Here is an 18,032-nt window from a genome sequence, read left to right as displayed (position 1 = left end):
CTCCCTATCACGTACTATCACTCTGGCCTCTAGAGAACTATTCTTAAGTTTTAAATAAAATAATTTTTGTTCAATGAGGTACAGAGATAACTACACTTGTCTTGTATACAGTTGGCCCAGATGATCCTGGTTCTTTATATGGTCCCCTGAGCACAGAGGTGGGAGTAGCCCCCAAGTCCTGCTAGATGTAGGGAAACCACCCCAGTAAACAAGCAATAACCTTTTATGGTTTTGGTGGGGTTTTTTTTTTTTTTGGTATGTTTGTTTTTTGGCTATACCTGGCTGTGCTCAGGGATCACTCCTGGCAGGCTAGGGGACCATATGCAATGCTAGGAATGAACTCGGGTTGACCACATGCAAAGCATGCTTTGTCCTTCCCAAATAAACTTCTTGAATTGAGTTGATATCATAGGGATGTCTTACAGAATTAGGATTCTAGTTTTGGGATGTCTGTTGCCCAGCCTCTCACACACATTAGACTCTACATACATGTGATCTGTTTTTAAAGGGATCATTTCAGTGGCAGAGCACAGACCCTTCATGTTTCGTCCCCAAGCACAAACCCAAAGAAAAATGAATAAAAATGAAAGAATACAAGGAGCTGTAGCAATAGTATAGCATGTTGGGTGCTTGCCTTGCACACAGCTGACCTGAGTTTGACTTCCGGTACCCTATTAATTCTTGAGTCTCACCAGAAGGGATCCCTGAGCACAGAGACAGGAATAAGCCTTGGCACCACTGAGTGTGACCCAAAAGCTAAAAAGAGAATACAACAACAACATGAGAATCTTCTACTCGGCTGAGTATAAATTTTGGGGTTTATTAAAGGAGATATATGGGGACCAGGGAGGTAGCTCCAAGAGCTAATATTCATGATTTGTGTGTGGGAACCCCCAGTTTGATCTGAGCACCACTTAGTTCTCAGATACTGCCAGAAGCAATATAATTTTATTTTGTTTGAGTATCCCCTGAGCACTGGAGAGACTGGCTTGTCTCATTCCTGAAGTGCAAGCTTCTTGGTGTAGTTAAACAAAAACAGGCAGAGTCGGGACCGGAGAGATAATATGGAGGTAAAGTATTTGCCTTTCATGCAGAAGGACAGTTTGAATCCCTGCATCCTATATGGTCCCCTGTGCCTGCCAAGGGCGATTTCTGAGCATCAAGTCAGGAGTAACTCCTGAGCACTGCCGGGTGTGATGCAAAAACCAAAAAAACAAAAAACAAAAACAAAAACAAAACAAACAAACAAACAAACAAAAAATACCAGGCAGTCATTCACAGCTCTGAAGGATCACGGAAGACAGAGGATGAGATTTGCCTGTAATGGCCTGTGTTTCATTGCAAAATAATTTTTTTCTTTTGTTTACGTAATGTGCTCCTTATTTTACTCTGTGAAACTGGAGCCAGGAACTGGAGAGAGTTGACTGTGGGTTAGCCTGGAGAGACAAGTCAGAAATTGCCCTACCTTGAAGCTATCCGGTGTTTCTCCTGAGCTCTGAATTCCCATATGTGACAGATAGATGTGGGCATGGGAGTCAGTGTCAGTGTTGACTAAAGTGTGCAGTTTATGTGTATGTATTTGTTAGTTTCTTTTTTGGGGGGGAGTTTTTGGGTTATACCTGGTGCTCAAATGTTACTCCTGGCTCTGCACTCAGAAATTGCTCCTGGCAGGCTCAGGAGACCATATGGGAAACCAGGAATCGAACCGAGGTCTGTCCTGGGCTGGCCATGTGCAAGGCAAATGCCCGACCACTGTGCTATCTCTCCGGCTCAATGTATTTGTTAATTTCTAATTTGTCACCATTTTTCTGAAGTAAGGACATTTATAATACTATTAATCAAATATTTCAAAGATAAGCCATTCCAAAACCACAGTCCTTACCCGAGAGCCCCCTTTCCTCCACCCATGTTCAGGGACATTACCCTCTCCCTGGTCAGATGTGCTTAAAATTATTATTATTTTTTGTAATCTTTATTTAAGCACCATGATTACAAGCATGATTATAGTTGGGTTTCAGTCATAAGCAGAACACCCCCCCTTCATCAGTGCAACATTCTCACCATCAATGGCCCCCCTTCCCCATCTTATCATCTTATGGACCAGAATGATAGCATAGTGATAGACCCGGGACTGACCTTGGTTCAATCCCCAGCACCCCATATGGTCTCCTGAGCCTGTCAGAAGCAATTTCTGAGCACAGAGCCAGGAGTAACCTCTAAGCACTGCTGGGTGTGGTCCAAAAACAAACAAACAAAATTATCAGCTTAGGGGTTGGAATAATAATACAGTGGGTAAGGCATTTGTCTTGCATACCACTAACCCAGGTTTGATCCCCAACATCCCATTTGGTCCTCTAGCACCTCCAGAACTAATTTCTTTTATTTTTCTTTCTTTATTTTTTTGTTCTAGAACTCCCCCTCCCCCCCTTCCCCCCTCCCCACTATTAGTTTAATTTTTTTTGGACCATACCTGGTAATGCTCAGGGGCTACTGTGCTCCAGTGTTGTTGCTGATGGTGCTCAGGGGACAGTACAGTGTCAGGGACCAAAGCATGAGCTCAACCCAATCTGTTAGGGCTATTTAAGTATTAATTTTTTTCCTCTGAGCCACACCCAGTAATGCTAGGAATTATTCTTGGCTCTGTACTCACTCCTGACTCCTGACAGTTCTTAGGGGACCATATGAGATGCCAGAGATTGAACCTGGGTCAGCTGCTTACAAGGCAAGTGCCTTATCTACTGTACTATCTATCTGGCCCCAGTATTAAATTTTTTTATCTGTTATACTTGATATGCAAGATCTAGATAGAAATTTTTTTTTTGGAGGGTGACTGTATACAGTGTTTAAAAATAACTTGCAAAATATTTGCCAAGCAAAGTTGAAAAGCCCGTTCAGTTTTGGAATGTTTGGTGGAGCATTTCAATGTTTTGCCATTGCTGTAGCTTTGTGGGGTGAATGACTCCTTTGACATCACCTCACTGGCCTGGTTTTTTTTTTTTAAGTCAAATACGTCAGTCTCCAAACTAATTTTGCCTCTATGTTTCTCTTTGAACACCCGTCTGGTCACTTTTTTCAGTGAGTGTGTTTTCTTTAAAGCTCTGGGGCTGATCCATGTGCCAAAGAGAAAGGTGCCTGCAACAGCTGAGATGGAAAAGTTGTGTAGACCACCACTAAGCTCAGTGAGTGAAATCACTAGCATAGGAGGCTTATCCAGAACCCAACAGCTAGCAAATCTTCAGACAATGGCTTTTGTAACATCATCATGAGATAATGTGGTAACAAGCAATATAAAGATAATTTCATTCATTCGTTCATTCATTCATTCATTCATTTTTGGGCCACACCCAACCATACTTAGGGTTTACACCTGGTCTGTACTCAGAAATCACTCCTGGAAGGCTCAGGGGATCATATGGGATGCTGGGGATTGAACCTAGGTTGGCTGCGTCCAAGGCAAATGCCCTACTCAATGTGCTATTGCTCTGGCCCCTAAAGTAGATTATTTTGTGCCTACTAATGGGGAATAGGCGGGTAAGTGGATATTGGTGGAGGGAAGGTCACACTGGGGGTGGGATTGGTATTGGCATATTGAATTCCTAAAACAGTTGTAATATGAGCAATTTTGTGAATCCCATGTTTAAATAAAGTGTTGGGCATTCAAAAAAAGAGAGAGGGGGCTCCTGAAAGGCCTAGGTTTGTATGTGGTTTTCACTCTTTCTTCCTGGGCCTGTTCTTTGCAGGGATGTACCTGATGAAGGTGTGAAAGGTAATTGAATGGGGAAAGGTCAAGTCAAAAATTCTGCTGATAAGTAACTCATCATTGCTTCATATGGCTCTAGACTAGTAACTTCTGGCAAATAGTGGGTGGGAACCGTGCTGGGGATGAAAGCCAAGGACGAAGGCAGGGGGGCAGTGAATGTAGGGCTGGTACAGAGGCGGGACCCACAAGTGCTCTGAGGTCTGATCAGTTAAGCCCTTGATAAAAGCACTTCAGCACCATCTTGGCTTCACAGTGCACTTTTCAGCTGATTTTGAGAACATGCTGATGTGTTAATCATGTGTGTGAAGGGTTTAAAAACGGGGACATGGATCTTTAGAAGCAGCCATTGATTAGTTTCTGGCCTTTTGTTTAGTTTTGAGTATGCTGTATGCTAAGTGGTGCTCTCTGTAGAGAATTATGAGAAAAGGGAAGGAAGGGAGGAAGGGAGGGAGGAAGGGAGGAAGGGAGGAAGGGAAGAAGGGAGGGAGGGAGGGAAGAAAGAAAGGATGGATGAATGAATAAATGTGTGTTCCCTGAGAGTTGGCTGAGGTATGTATTCTAGCTTTCATGCTCACACAGAGCCCCATGGTCACTAAGAAAAAGGTAGGTGGATGTATGTGAAGCCAATTGGTAGCTAAGCCTTTCCAAATTATTCAACCATAAGGGACTTGCCCTCCACGGTTTTTCTTTCCAAATCAGACCTCTGAAGAGTATTATACCCCAATGGGCAACATGTCTGCATATGAGTCAATAATCGTATATCTTATTTGTTTTTTTATGGGGGTTGTTTTTTGGCCACATCTTCTGGCTTCTGACTCTGCACTCAGAAATCACTCCTGAAGGGGCTTAGGGACCTTGTAGGATGCCAGGGATCAAACCCAGGTTGTCTGCTTGCAAAGCAAACATCCTACCTGCAGTCCTTAAATGATGTTATTTTCTTATGGGCTTATCATTTTATTAAATGTAGTGTTTTGAAAGTAGAATTTGTAAAGGTATTTGTGTACTGTGCTTGTATTTTAGGAGAGACCGATGATTATTTGTTAGCTTGAGTTGGCTGAAAAACATTTTCGATAACCAGAGAGGCCCTTTTTAAAGTCTTTTCCCCCCTCAATTCATACATCTTTGTGTTTTAAAACAATCTTGATTCTATTATTAATTTTTTTTTGGGGGGGGGAGTACCACACCCGTGACGCTCAGGGGTTACTCCTGTCTCCAAGCTCACAAATTGCTCCTCGCAGGCTCGCAGAAGGTTCTATGGGATGCCAGGGATCGAACCGGGTCAGTTGGCTACATATAAGGCAAATGCCTTACCACTGTGCTATCACTCTGGCCCCCTTGATTATATTCTTGAAAAGAGCAAGTATAAAACCTGAGAATGATGGCGAATGGCACTTTGTAACGTGATTGCTAAGCGTTTGAATGTTCTTGGTAGATGGATGTGTGTGGACTCAGCAATCCCTCGGCTGCTACACAGGGAGAGATGAGATCACAAGACCCATGAGGGTGAGGTGTCAGTGAGAGATATAGTCTCAATCTACTTTCATTGAGACCTGAGAGCAGTGTTTTGTCCACAGAACAATAGTGCTTGATCCAGAGGATAAGATGGCTCCTCAGAGGAGTTAGGTGATGAAGGCATTCGGTGGTGGCTGCCTGGGAGCTTAGCATACTCCCAGCTTCTTTGGTTATAGCTGGTTATATCTTATCCAAAGCACATAGTCTGGCCAGACTTTATGTCTAGCTGTGGATGCCATTGAAGCTGTGGTTGGCTATTCCTTTGTTAATGGTCCTAAGTGATCACATAAATTTGTTCAGGTTCCAAGTAAGTATTTGTGAAGCAAGAAATCAGGGTTTATGCTGAAATAGCTCAGTCCCATAATTTGATTGAGCAGGACCCGACCATCTCCAGTCATCTACTAATTAACTAGTGGTTATTCTTTCCTTTGCAGTTACACTTAAGTGTGGCAAGTAGGTTAGCTTAGCTTTGATGTCTGTGACTCAAATCGAGACCAATTGAGTTTTTGTTTTTGTGTTTTTTGCTTTTGTTTTTTGTTTTTGGGTTACACCAAGTGGCTTTCAGGGGTTACGCCTGGCTCTGCACTCAGTAGTCATTTCTGGCAGGCACTGGGACCATATGGGATGCCAGGAATCGAATGGGGTCTATCCAGGGTTGGACGAGTGGAAAACAAACACCCTACCACTGTGTTATTTCTCCAGCCCAATTTTTTTTTTCTTTTTGGTTTTTGGGTCATACCCAGCAGTGCTCAGGGGCTACTTTTGGCTCTATGCTCAGAAATCGCCCCTGGCAGGCTCGGGGGACCATATGGGATGCTGGGATTCGAACCACCGTTCTTCTGCTTGCAAGGCAAACACCTTACCGCTGTGCTCTCTCCGGCCCTCAGCCCATTTTTTTTAAACTTTTTTTGGGGGGTGGTGGTGGTAGTGGTGGTTTGGAGATATCGTTCCTGGCAGTGCTCCAAGGACCATATGCAGTGCCAGGAAATTGAACTTGGGTCAGCCACATGCAAGGCAGGTCCTACACCTGTTCTTCAGCCCTATGAACTAAGTTTCTAGTCTCTGATTTTTCCTGCTTGTGTGTGTGTGTGTGTGTGTGTGTGTGTGTGTGTGTGTGTGTGTGTGTTCTTGTGTATATTTTGGGGGCCACAACTAGCAGTTCTCAGGGCTTATTTCTGGCTCTGGTCACTCAGGAATCACTCTTGGTGGGACAAAGAGGGACTATATGGGGTGCTGCGGATAGAACCCAGATCAGTTGCTTGCATGACAAATGTTCTAGCCATTGTACTTTCACTCTGGCCCTACCTAACGTCCTAACATTTTGTGTTCATTCTGAGCTCAAAGTTTGTGGCTCAGCTCTACAGTAAAATCATGCAACTCTACTCCTTTGGTTGACTGTTTCCTGTGCTGCTGCCCTTTGTCTCAACTGCTGTCAATTTTCTTCCCAATGCATCTGCCCACTGCCCAGAGATGAGGAGCAATATTTCTGACTTTTATTTATTCTGCTTCCAGAGCATCACCAGGGCCTAACATGGAGGCATCTTTTTGGGCTGTGTGTAAATAAGCACATGGACATTTGAACACACCCTAGAAAAACTTGGTTCAAAAATAAAAATGACAAATTGAGTATTTTACATATTTTATTTGTTCTTCTCATCTCAGTGTGGGTCCCTCTAGGGAAGAATTACACACTTTTGACTTTATAGTCCAGGGAAAGCAATTCCTACATTGAGTGACATCAGTATTGGGCCATAGAGAAGGCAAAAGGTGAGAGGTGACAGAAAGAAGACTATTTGGGGGGCTGGAGAGATAGCACAGCAGTGGGGCATTTGCCATGCATGCGGCCAACCTGGGAGGAACCCAGTTTGATTTCTGATATCCCATATGATCTGCCCTGCTGAGGATGATTTCTGAGTGCAGAGCCAGGAGTGACTCTTGAGTGCTGCTGGGTATGGCCCCAAACCAATCAATCAATCAATAAAGCTTAACAAATTAAAATAAAAAGAGATTATTTTGGGGGGTGAAGGAGGCAACTTTTGGGAAGGTATCCTGGGAAGAGGGACACCAGGAAGTAAAGAAAATTCAAGACCAGGGAAATGCAAAGGTATATAAACATTAAACAGTGGGTCATGCTTTGAAGTCCTAAATATGTAAATACATAGATAGTTTATTTTATTTTATTTTTTTGGTTTTTGGGCCATACTCAGTACACTCAGGGGTTACTCCTGGATACGTGTTCAGAAATCGCTCCTGGGACCATATGGGATGCTGCACCACCACTCCAGCCCCTAAATACATAGATAGTTTAGACCCAAAAAATAGGAGCAAAGGATGATGGAAAAATGAGAAGAACAAAGGTTAAAGCAGAGAGTTAAAGAAGCATCAGGGTTAATATTAAAACATAAATAAGGAGGAGATTAAAATAAAATTTGAAACAGCATTTGAAACAGTAAACAACTTCATTTTTAGTTTTCTTTCAACTCACATTTTAAGATTAACTAGATTAGAGCTAGAGTACAGTATGTAAGGTACTTGCCTTTCCACATTTTGGGGGGTGCTTGTATGGTATGGAGCCCCCGATATATATAAATATGTGTATATATATATAAACTAGGATAAAAAGAAATTTATGTGGTCTCCATCATCACACACAAAAAAGTCCCAAAATGGAAATTTAGAAATACTTTTAATATATATATATATATACACAATACTTTCTTGAGGCAGGACTTGGATTGTCCAAGCAGATTCATTAGCCAATTGTAGTTGCTGTTTAATTGGAATTTTATAAAGTAGGGTATGGGATAAAGCCATAATTGTTAATGTTCAGAGAACATGAAGTTGGGTGATTTGGAAGTTGGACACATTAACAGATTTCATTGCAAAGCTTCATCCAAGGTATCTGAGATGAACTTTGGTAGATTAATAACAAAACTGGGGAACAGAGAGATCACTCAGTGGGTTTAATGTAGGCACCAGTTGCATCCCTGGGAAACATTGCAAGGAGTAACCCCCTCCACCCTGTCCCCTTTTTCCCAGTACTTGGATGGTCCCTGAGCACTGTCAGGTGCACCTCCAAATTCAGTTAAAACAGAATCAGTGATTCCATACATATGCATAAAGAGCCACTAAAAAGAACAGTAATGTGGTGGAAAGCTTGGATTTTTTGTTTTTGTTTTTGTTTGTTTGTTTTTAGGTCATACCCCGCAGTGTTTAGAGGTTACTCCTGGTTCTGCACTCAGAAATTTCTTCTGGCTTGAGGGAACATAGCGGATGCCAGGATTCAAACCACTGTCTATCCTGAATCGGCTGAGTGCAAGGCAAATGCTCTCCCACTGTGCTATCTCTCCATCCCCAGAAAGCTTAAACTTTTGAAGCAAAAGTGAATCACACAGCTGGGTAGACCTGAACTAGCAAAGTCAGCTATCTCGGATTCTCTGATCCACCCTGAAATGGGCCTGTGGCACAAGTGTGCCAGGACTGGCCCAAAAAATCACACAGTGGATTTTATGTTTTGGTTTTATTTATTTTTGGGGTCACATCCAGAAGGGCTCAGTCATTATTCTTTTTTTTTTTTTTTTTTTGCTTTTTGGGTCACACATGGCAGCGCTCAGGGGTTACTCCTGGCTCTGTGTTTAGAAATTGCCCCTGACAGGCCTGGGGTCCCATATAGATGCCAGAATTCAAACCATCGTCCTTCTGGATGTAAGGCAAACACCCTACCTCCATGCTATCACTCCAGCTCCCTCAGTGGTTATTCTTGACTTTGTTCTCAGGAATCACTCCTGGTGGTACTTGGGGGATCAAATGCCAGGGATTAAACCTGGCTTGACCACTTGCCAGGCAAATACCCTACTCACTGTGCTATCACTCCGGCCTCCAGACAGGTACTTTTAGTGGAGTTTGTGAAACATGGCCAAATGGATTTTGTGTGTGTGTGTGTGTGTGTGTGTGTGTGGTTTTTGGGTCACACCTGGCAGTGCTCAGGGGTTATTCCTGGCTCCAGGCTCAGAAATTGCTCCTGGCAGACACGGGAGACCATATGGGACGCTGGGATTCGAACCAATGACCTCCTGCATGAAAGGCAAACGCCTTACCTCCATGCTATCTCTCCGGTCCAGGCCAAATGGATCTTAAGGATGTGTTAATTCTTGTCAGTGTTAAGTAAGCAGGTTACTAAGAGATTGATAGAGGCATTAGTAATCTACCAAGCAGTTTAATAAAATATATCATTATAATATATATCATCTTATTATTCCTTTGTAAAATAAGTATGTTTGGGGAAAAGTATAACTAAATGAAATCACTCATTTTCCAGTAAACTGTTTGTTTGTTTTGGGGCCACACCCAGCAGCACTCAGGGGTTACTTCTGGCTTTGCACTCAGAAATTACTTCTGGCAGGCTTGGGGGCCATATGGGATGCATGAGATTGAACCTGGGTTGGTTTCATGCATGTCAAACATCCTCCCCACTGTGCTATCACTCTGGCTCCCTAAACCATTTATTTTTTATTTTTTATTAATTACCCCCACCCCCCAACACTCAGCTCTGATCAGAGCTTATTCCAGGCTCTGTACTTCTAGAGGTCAATTCTGCCTGCAGGTGTTACTATGACATATGAGGGACTGAACCTGGGCTGGCCCCATGTGAAACAGGCACCCTTCTCCAATATCTCCCCATTAAATCTTCTATGCTAGAGGAGTTAAAAGCAAAAAGCAATATTCAGTGCTGCTGATTATCCTATATAATCAAAAACTTTGGAAAGCTAAGCAAATTGACTAGGATAAAAAAAGAAAGGAGGGTGAAAAATACAGAGAGCTTCATTTTATTAATTTATTTTTGTTTTGTTTTGCTTTGGATTTTTGGGTTACATTCGGTGGTGCTCAGAATTACTCCTGGCTCTGTGCTCAGAAATTACTCCTGGATCAGGGGGTCATATGGGATGCCAGGGATCGAACCAGCATCTGTCCTGGGTCAGCTGCATGCAAGGCAAATGCCCTACTATTGTGCTATCGCTCTGGCCCCAGAGAGCTTCATTTTAGATTTTTATACTTTATAAAGGAATAGAAGTAGGCTGGAGCAATAGCACAGTGGGTACTGTGTTTGCCTTATACCAGGGGTCTCAAACTCGCGTCCCGTGGGCTGTTTGCGGCCCTCAGTACATTTTGTGGCCCGCGGCCGGCCTTCAAATATCGCAGTATTCGCGGTTATTTGCTTACCGAATAATCGCAATAAAAATCGCATTAGTAAGAAAAAAAATCGCATTAAACATTTGCATACCCCGAGGAGTTCCATTCGGGGTATGCAAATGTTTAATGCGATTTTTTGCGATTTTTTCTTACTAATGCGATTTTTATTGCGAATATTCAGTAAGCGAATAATTGCGAATACTTTGCGCCTAGCGCAGATGTCATTTCTGCTGCTCCTGCCTGCAGTCCTTTGCATTATCGGATGCCTAAGGAAGAGAAGGGAGAGAAGTTTATTACAGAATTAGATTTTGTCATACCTTCATCATGACTTCATCAAAGCCTGCAGTGAAGAGAAAGATTGATGACGAGCACAGACAATTTCAGGAAAAGTGGGAGACGCAGTATTTCTTTGTTGAGCACAGGGGCATCCCCACATGTCTTATTTGCTCAGAGAAAGTTGCAGTGCACAAGGAATACAACTTGAAATGGCATTATTCAACTAAATATTTTGAGGAATGTGCAAAATATCAAGGAAATGAGAGAGCCAAGCAGGTTGCCAGTCTTAAAGCATGTCTAATGAGGCAACAAGATTTCTTCAAGAAAGCAATCAAAGAGAATGTTGCATCAGTCGAAGCTAGTTACATGGTTAGTGAGATGATTGCTAAGTCAGGGAAACCATTCACAGAGGGAGAGTTTGTTAAAAATGCATGTTACAGACTGCAAGTATTATCTGTCCGGAAAAGAAAGGTCAGTTTAGCAAAATCAGCCTTTCTGCCAACACTGTGGCAGAGTGCATTTCTGACATGTCAAGTGACATTTATTATCAACTGTGTGAGAAAGCCAAATGTTTTGATGCATACTCAGTTGCTCTTGACAAGGGCACAGATATAACAGACACTGCGTAGCTCACAATTTATGTCCGTGGTGTTGATCGCAATTTTGAATTGACAGAGGAGCTGCTCACAATAATTCCAATGCATGGCCAGACCACCGCTAATGAGATATTTCGGCATCTGTGTGATCCCATTGAGAATGCAGGTTTGCCATGGAAGAGGTTTGTTGGAATAATAACCGATACAGCGCCATTGATGACAGGGAGGAAAAATGGACTGGTGGCACTTGTTCAAAAAAAACTTGAAGAGGAGGATGTAGAGAAGGTCATTGCTCTTCACTGCATTATCCATCAGCAGGCCCTTTGCAGTAAATGCCTGCCATGTGACAATGTGATGTCTGTTGTTGTGAAATGCATCAACCAAATCAGATCTAGGGGATTAAAGCACAGGAGGTTCCATGCTTTTTTAGAGGAAATGGAGTCAGAATATGGAAATGTGCTCTATTTCACCGAGGTACATTGGCTCAGCATGGGAAATGTCCTGAAAAGATTTTTTGAGTTGAGAGAAGTGAAAGCCTTCATGGAGAAGGATGGGAATGCTGTTTCTGAGTTGAGTGATCACAAATGGCTCATGGACTTAGCTTTTCTTGTTGACATCACACATAAGCTGAATGTACTAAACAAGATGCTACAAGGCCCGGGGCAGCTTATCAGTGCTGCCTATGACAACATGAGAGCATTCTCCACAAAACTTGTGTTATGGAAATCCCAGCTCTCTCAGACAAACCTTTGCCATTTCCCAGCATGCAAGGAACTTGTGGATGCAGGCATACCATTCAGTGGTGATAAATATGTTGATGCTATTTTTAAGCTAGAGAAGGAATTTCATCACAGATTTGCAGACTTCAAAAAGCATAGAGCCACTTTCCAAATTTTTGTGGACCCCTTTTGCTTTGATGTGCAAGATGTTCCTCCTGTGCTTCAAATGAAGCTCATTGACCTGTAATGCAACTCTGATCTCAAAGCCAAAATTCAGGGAGATTAGTGGAAAAGCAGAAATGCATGGACAATTTTTGAGAGAATCCCCCCCCCCCAACTTCCCTGAGCTTTCCCGAATGTTCAAGCGCACCATGTGCCTTTTTGGGAGTACATATTTGTGTGAAAAGTTATTCTCCACATTGAATTTCAATAAGTCAAAGTACAATGATGATCATCTTCAAGCCATACTGAGGGTCTCAACTGCTTCCTCTCTAAAGCCAAATGTGGTTCAGATTTGTGAGAAGAAGCACTGTCAAGGCTCTGGCAGCAAGGAATAGGCAAAAGATGCCATGTTCAGAAGAACTGCTCATGATCTTCACTCAATGTTCTATTCATGTTCAGAAGAAATAATTAAAACTGTTAATAATGACGTTTGAGGACTTTTTTTTTTTTTGCGAAATCCCTTATGCAGCTTTACCTCATCTGACTTTGCCTCCTGCGGCCCCCAGGTAAATTGAGTTTGAGACCCCTGCCTTATACCCTAGCGACCCAGGTTTAATCCCAAGCATCCCATATGGTCCCCCAAGCCTGCAGGAGTGATTTCTGAGCAGAGTCAGGAGTAACCTCTGAGCACCACCAGGTATGACACCCCCCCCCAAACTTGAAACTCAACAAAAAAGGAATAGAGAGGCCAGGAGCCCGAGATAATATAGCAGGTAAGGTATGCAGCTGACCTACGTTTGACACACATGTATGATAATACATAAGCCCTGAGCTTATGTACGTAGGTATAGCTCAAAAACCAAAACCAAATCCATGAAAAGGAAACCAGCCAGAGAGATAGTAGATGAGGAAAATGCACTTACTTGTAGATATGACTCCAGCCTGAAATCCCTGGTACTACATTTGGTCTCCTGAGCACTTTTCGGTGCCACTTAGGAGAACAGAACCAGGCGTAGTCTCTGAACATCAGTGAGTAAGATCCCCAAACCCCAAATAAAATGAAAATCCATCCATGTAGAAAAATGTAAGGAAAAGCAGCAGATCACCTCAAATTCCATTAGTCATAAATCAGCAGCATGACAAGGGAAACCATCTTTTAGAAATGTATAAGAATGGTATCATGCTTGACATCTTTAAAGTGTTTCTTTCTAATCAACTGTAACAACAGCAGCTAAAGTGAACCCAAAGGAATGATTGCTCACTCTAAAACCCTTCTTTGTCACAATTAGGAATTTGAAGTTACTGTTTAATTGACATTTCAGATTTTGAAAAGAGCTTTCTTGACAGTTTTTTTTTTGTTGTTGTTTGTGGTTTGATTTTTGGGCCATACCTGGTGGTGCTCAGGGGTTCCTCCTGGCTCTGTACTCAGAAATTGCTCCTGGCAGGCTCTGGGACCATATAGGATGCTGAGGATCAAACCTGGGTCAGCTACTTGCATGGTAAATGCCCTACCCACTGTGCTATCGCTCTGGCCCCTCTCTTGACAGCTATAAGGATTAATCTGCTGTCCTGTACCGCGCTGGTGATTTTTTTTTTTTTTTTGGTTTTTGGGCCACACCCGTTTGACGCTCAGGGGTTACTCCTGGCTAAGCGCTCAGAAATCGCCCCTGGCTTGGGGGGACCATATGGGACGCCGGGGGATCGAACCGAGGTCCTTCCTTGGCTAGCGCTTGCAAGGCAGACACCTTACCTCCAGCGCCACCTACCCGGCCCCTGCGCTGGTGATTTTTGTGACTTTTTTTTTTTTGGTTGAAATTTGTTATGCATTTTCTCTTTTTGTTTTGATGTTGGGGACACCACCTGGCATTTGCACAGAGCTTACTCCTGGTTTTGTGTCCTGGGATCCCTCCTAGTGAAGGAAGGCTTGGGAGACCATATGTGGTACCAGAGATCGAACCTGGGCAGTGTGCATACAAGGCAAGTGCCTATCCCTGAACTATCATCTCTCCAGCCTCTATTAGGCATATTCTTCTATTGCTTTCATTTGTCAGACTTCTTTGGTGTTATATTTGTGAACATAATTTTTATTTTTTGGGCCACACCTGGTGACGCTCAGGGGTTACTCCTGGCTAAGCACTCAGAAATTGCTCCTGGCTTGGGGGACCATATGGGATGCCAGGGGAGTGAATCATGGTTCATCCTAGGTCAGCATGTGCAAAGCAAATGCCCTACTACTTGCACCACTGCCCCAGCCCCATAATTGCTTTGACTGAGGTGATGTTGATGGCAAAGACAGGGTACAATTACATACAGTTTGAAGATGAATTTTACTAACATTTAAAATTCATTCTTTGTGTGGAGTCTGCTGTGTTTTTTCTTTTTTTTTTAACCTATTACCAACTATTTTTTTTTTTTTTTGGTTCTTTTTAGGCCACATCTGTTTGATGCTCAGGGGTTACTCCTGGCTAAGTGCTCAGAAATTGCCCCTGGCTTGGGGGGACCATATGGGATGCCAGGGGATCGAACCACGGTCCTTCCTTGACTAGCGCTTGCAAGGCCAGACACCTTACCTCTAGCACCACCTCACCTGCCCCATCCAACTCTTTATTTTTATGAATCTCTTGATTAGACTATAAGAAACCACTAAGCTGTGCATGCTAGATGACTAACTTGCATCTTATGTATTATATCTTCATAAAGTTCCACTATTTTATTATATTGAGATAGACTTTAGAGAACATTAGCTTGTGTTATCCTAGACTGACTTGATGTTAATATATCGTGGAACTTTAAGATAATTATTTTTCTTCAGGGACCACAGCCTGCAGTGCTGGGATGGGAGTGGTGCGGTCACTTCTAGTTGCTCAGGGAATCTTGTACTGGAAATCCACCCTGGGCCTCCTGCCTGTGTTTAGCCCCTTGAGCTGCCTTCTGGTCCTTATTTAGGAGTTATACAAATTAATTTTTAAATTTGAAGCACCATGATTCACAGTACTGTTAAGGACAAGATTTCAACACTACATACTCTTCCAGTATGTCCATTTTATCCTTCATTGTCTCAGTCTTCTTCCAGCCACCTGCTGGCTTTTTGATTACATGCTGTTTAAATTCTGTATAGATAGTTTCAGGTTTTTTTTTGTTTTGTTTTGTTTTTTAGGCCTCATCCAGTAGTACTCAGGGGTTACTACTGGCTATGCACTCAGAAATTGTTTCTGAGTCAGGAAACCATATGGGATGCCGGGGACTGAACCTAGGTTTGTCCTGGGTCAGCCATGTGCAAGGCAAACTCCTTATTGCTTTGGCCCCAAAATCTCAGTTTCTATTGCCTTTGACCATTTATTACTCTCTCCCAATGTTTCTTTTTTCTTTTTTTTTTTTAAGCTTTTTGGGCCACACTGGCAGCAGCGCTCAGGGTTACTCCTGGCTCTGTGCTCAGAAATCACTCCTGACAGGTTCTGGGGACCATATAAGATGCCAGGAATCAAACTTGGGTCTGTCCTGGGTCAGCCGCGTGCAAGGCAGACTTCTTCTGTGCTATCTTTCCAGCCCCCTCCAATGTTTCTTTATATTCCACAAGTGAGTTTGTTTGTTTTTTTTTTGGGGGGGAGGGGGGTTTTGAGCCACACCGAGTGGCACTCAGGAGTTACTCCTGGCCCTGCATTCAGAAATTACTCCTGGTTGGTGTGGGAGACCATCTGGGATGATGCTGGCCATATGCAAGACAAATGCCCTCCCCACTGTGCTATAAGCTCCGGCCCACACGTGCATTTTAAATTTTTATTTATTTTGTTTGGGGCTACACCCAATTGTACTGAGAGCTCATTCCTGGTAGGCTTAGGGGAACCATGGTGGTGCTGTGGATTGAATTGGAATTGAAGTTGGTTGCATGCTAGGTGAATGCCTTAACTTCTGTACTATATTGCCAGCCCCTAAGAGATTATGTATGTATTTCTCTCCTCCTGACTGACCTTTACTCATCATAATACTCTCAGTTTCATCAAGCTGGCTGTAAATCACATTGTTTTATGTTTTCTTACAGCCCTGGTGTGTGTAGAGTCCCCAATTTCTTTATACACTGTCTGTTCTTGGATATTTGTACTGTTTTCAGATCTTGGCCACTGTGAAGAGTACTGCAATAATGCATGTGTCTTTTTGAAATAATGTTTTGAGATCATTCAGATAGTGGCAAGAAGTAGAAATTCTGGGTTGAAGGCCAGAGATATAGTATAGTCGCCCCTCAAACCATGTTTTTGAGAGGCCAGAGAGATAGGATATGGGTTAATGTATTTGCCGTGCATGTGGCCAACTTGAATTTAACCAACTTCATCCTTTATACTACATATGGTTCTCTGAGCCCCTCCTGGAGCACAGAGCTAGGAGCAAGGCTCCAAGCACCACAGGGTGTGGCCACAAAATCAAACCCCACTCCACAAACCCCCCTGATTTTAAGGTTGATTAATTTCTTTTTGTTGTTGTTGTTGTTGTTTTGGGGCCACACTCGGCAGTGCTCAGGGGTTACTCCTGGCTCTGTGCTCAGAAATCGCTCCTGGCAGGCTCAGGGAACTATATGGAATGCTAGGGATCAAGCTTGAGTCTTTCCCAGGTCATCACTTGCCATGCAAATGCTCTACCACTGTGCTTTCACTCCAATTCCAAGGCTGATTAATTTCAACTCACTGTTAAGGGGTCACCTTTGGATGTCTCTGGTCTGCGCAGACCCAGGGTGAATACTTGCTGCTTCCACACTTGTGATGGGCCAAGAGGGGAACAAGACTCTTGTTATCTCCAAAATAGGGAAGAGTTTGAGGCTGGAGGTAAGAGAAACCAGTGGGCCCCAAATTGTAAGAAGGAACCTTATATTGTCTGGAGGACCCTGCTGGAGCCTCCTCTGCCTAGAAGCTGGTGGAGGATGCAGAAAGGGGTTCTGGAATGTCAAAGGCTCCCCAGAGAAAGATTGAATACCTGGTGCCTTCCCCTCTGCAGACTCTGCTCATGGCAGGTACTTCCTCCTGCCCCTGCCAAGATCTTGGCATGGCCGAGCAGAGCAGGTGCCAAGGCTTACAGGAGAACAGTGGCGCACTTGGAAATAGAGTCACTTCTGCTGGGGGTTCTGACAAATAACCCGTGGGTGTTTTGGTTAGCACCAAAGCAGGATCTGAGGTCCCTAGAATGGGATTCTTTAGTAGGTATTGGCAGATGCTAGCGAGAACCCCTAAGGAAGAGTGCCAGGGGTAGTGGCTTTATTGGGCATGCTAGGGCTCAGGGCAGAACCCTTCTCTTTGCAGCCATTGGAGCCTCCTTTTCCCCACAGCTTTTCTGGGATTCTGTTTGTGGGTGTCCTGCTGGTTGGTTGCTCAGCATCGTGTTTCTAGAATCATGGTGAATAGAAATAAAGGCAGAGACGCGCTTCTGGCTCAGTGGAAAAACTCGCCCTGCTGCCACCTGTTGACAAACTCAGGCTGCACATCTGGTCTCAATGATCAGTGATCCCCACCTCCCTCCCTGTCTCTCCATAGCCAGGAGAGAGACTTGGGTCTTTGGGCAGGTGCTGCAAAAGAAACACTGTGCCCACCTTTTGGGGGGGGGTCATAAATGGTTGGGCTCATGCATCATTCCTGGTGGTGTTCAAGGGAACCATAGGTGGTATTAGGGAATCAAACCACCTTTGTGCAAGACACTTGCCCTACCACTGTGCATACTCCAGCCCCAACTCTTTCTTCGTTGCTGTTGGTTTTTTTGGGGTCACACCCAGTGGCGCTCAGGGGTTACTCCTGGCTCTGTGCTCAGAAATCACTCCTGGGTAAGGCGTTTGCCTTT

At 43.6% G+C, this 18,032-nt stretch overlaps 1 protein-coding gene across 1 annotated transcript in view; it reads left to right on the top strand.

The window, feature by feature from the left end:
• The window catches only part of AK4 (adenylate kinase 4), a 78,978-nt gene that overhangs the window by 52,019 nt on the left and 8,927 nt on the right, over positions 1-18,032 (top strand). The window lies entirely within an intron of this gene.

Source organism: Suncus etruscus, chromosome 6 (assembly GCF_024139225.1).
Source record: "Suncus etruscus isolate mSunEtr1 chromosome 6, mSunEtr1.pri.cur, whole genome shotgun sequence".
Lineage (NCBI taxonomy): Eukaryota > Metazoa > Chordata > Mammalia > Eulipotyphla > Soricidae > Suncus > Suncus etruscus.
Note: the sequence above shows the minus strand (reverse complement) of the source record. Positions and strands in the feature narration are given on the sequence as shown.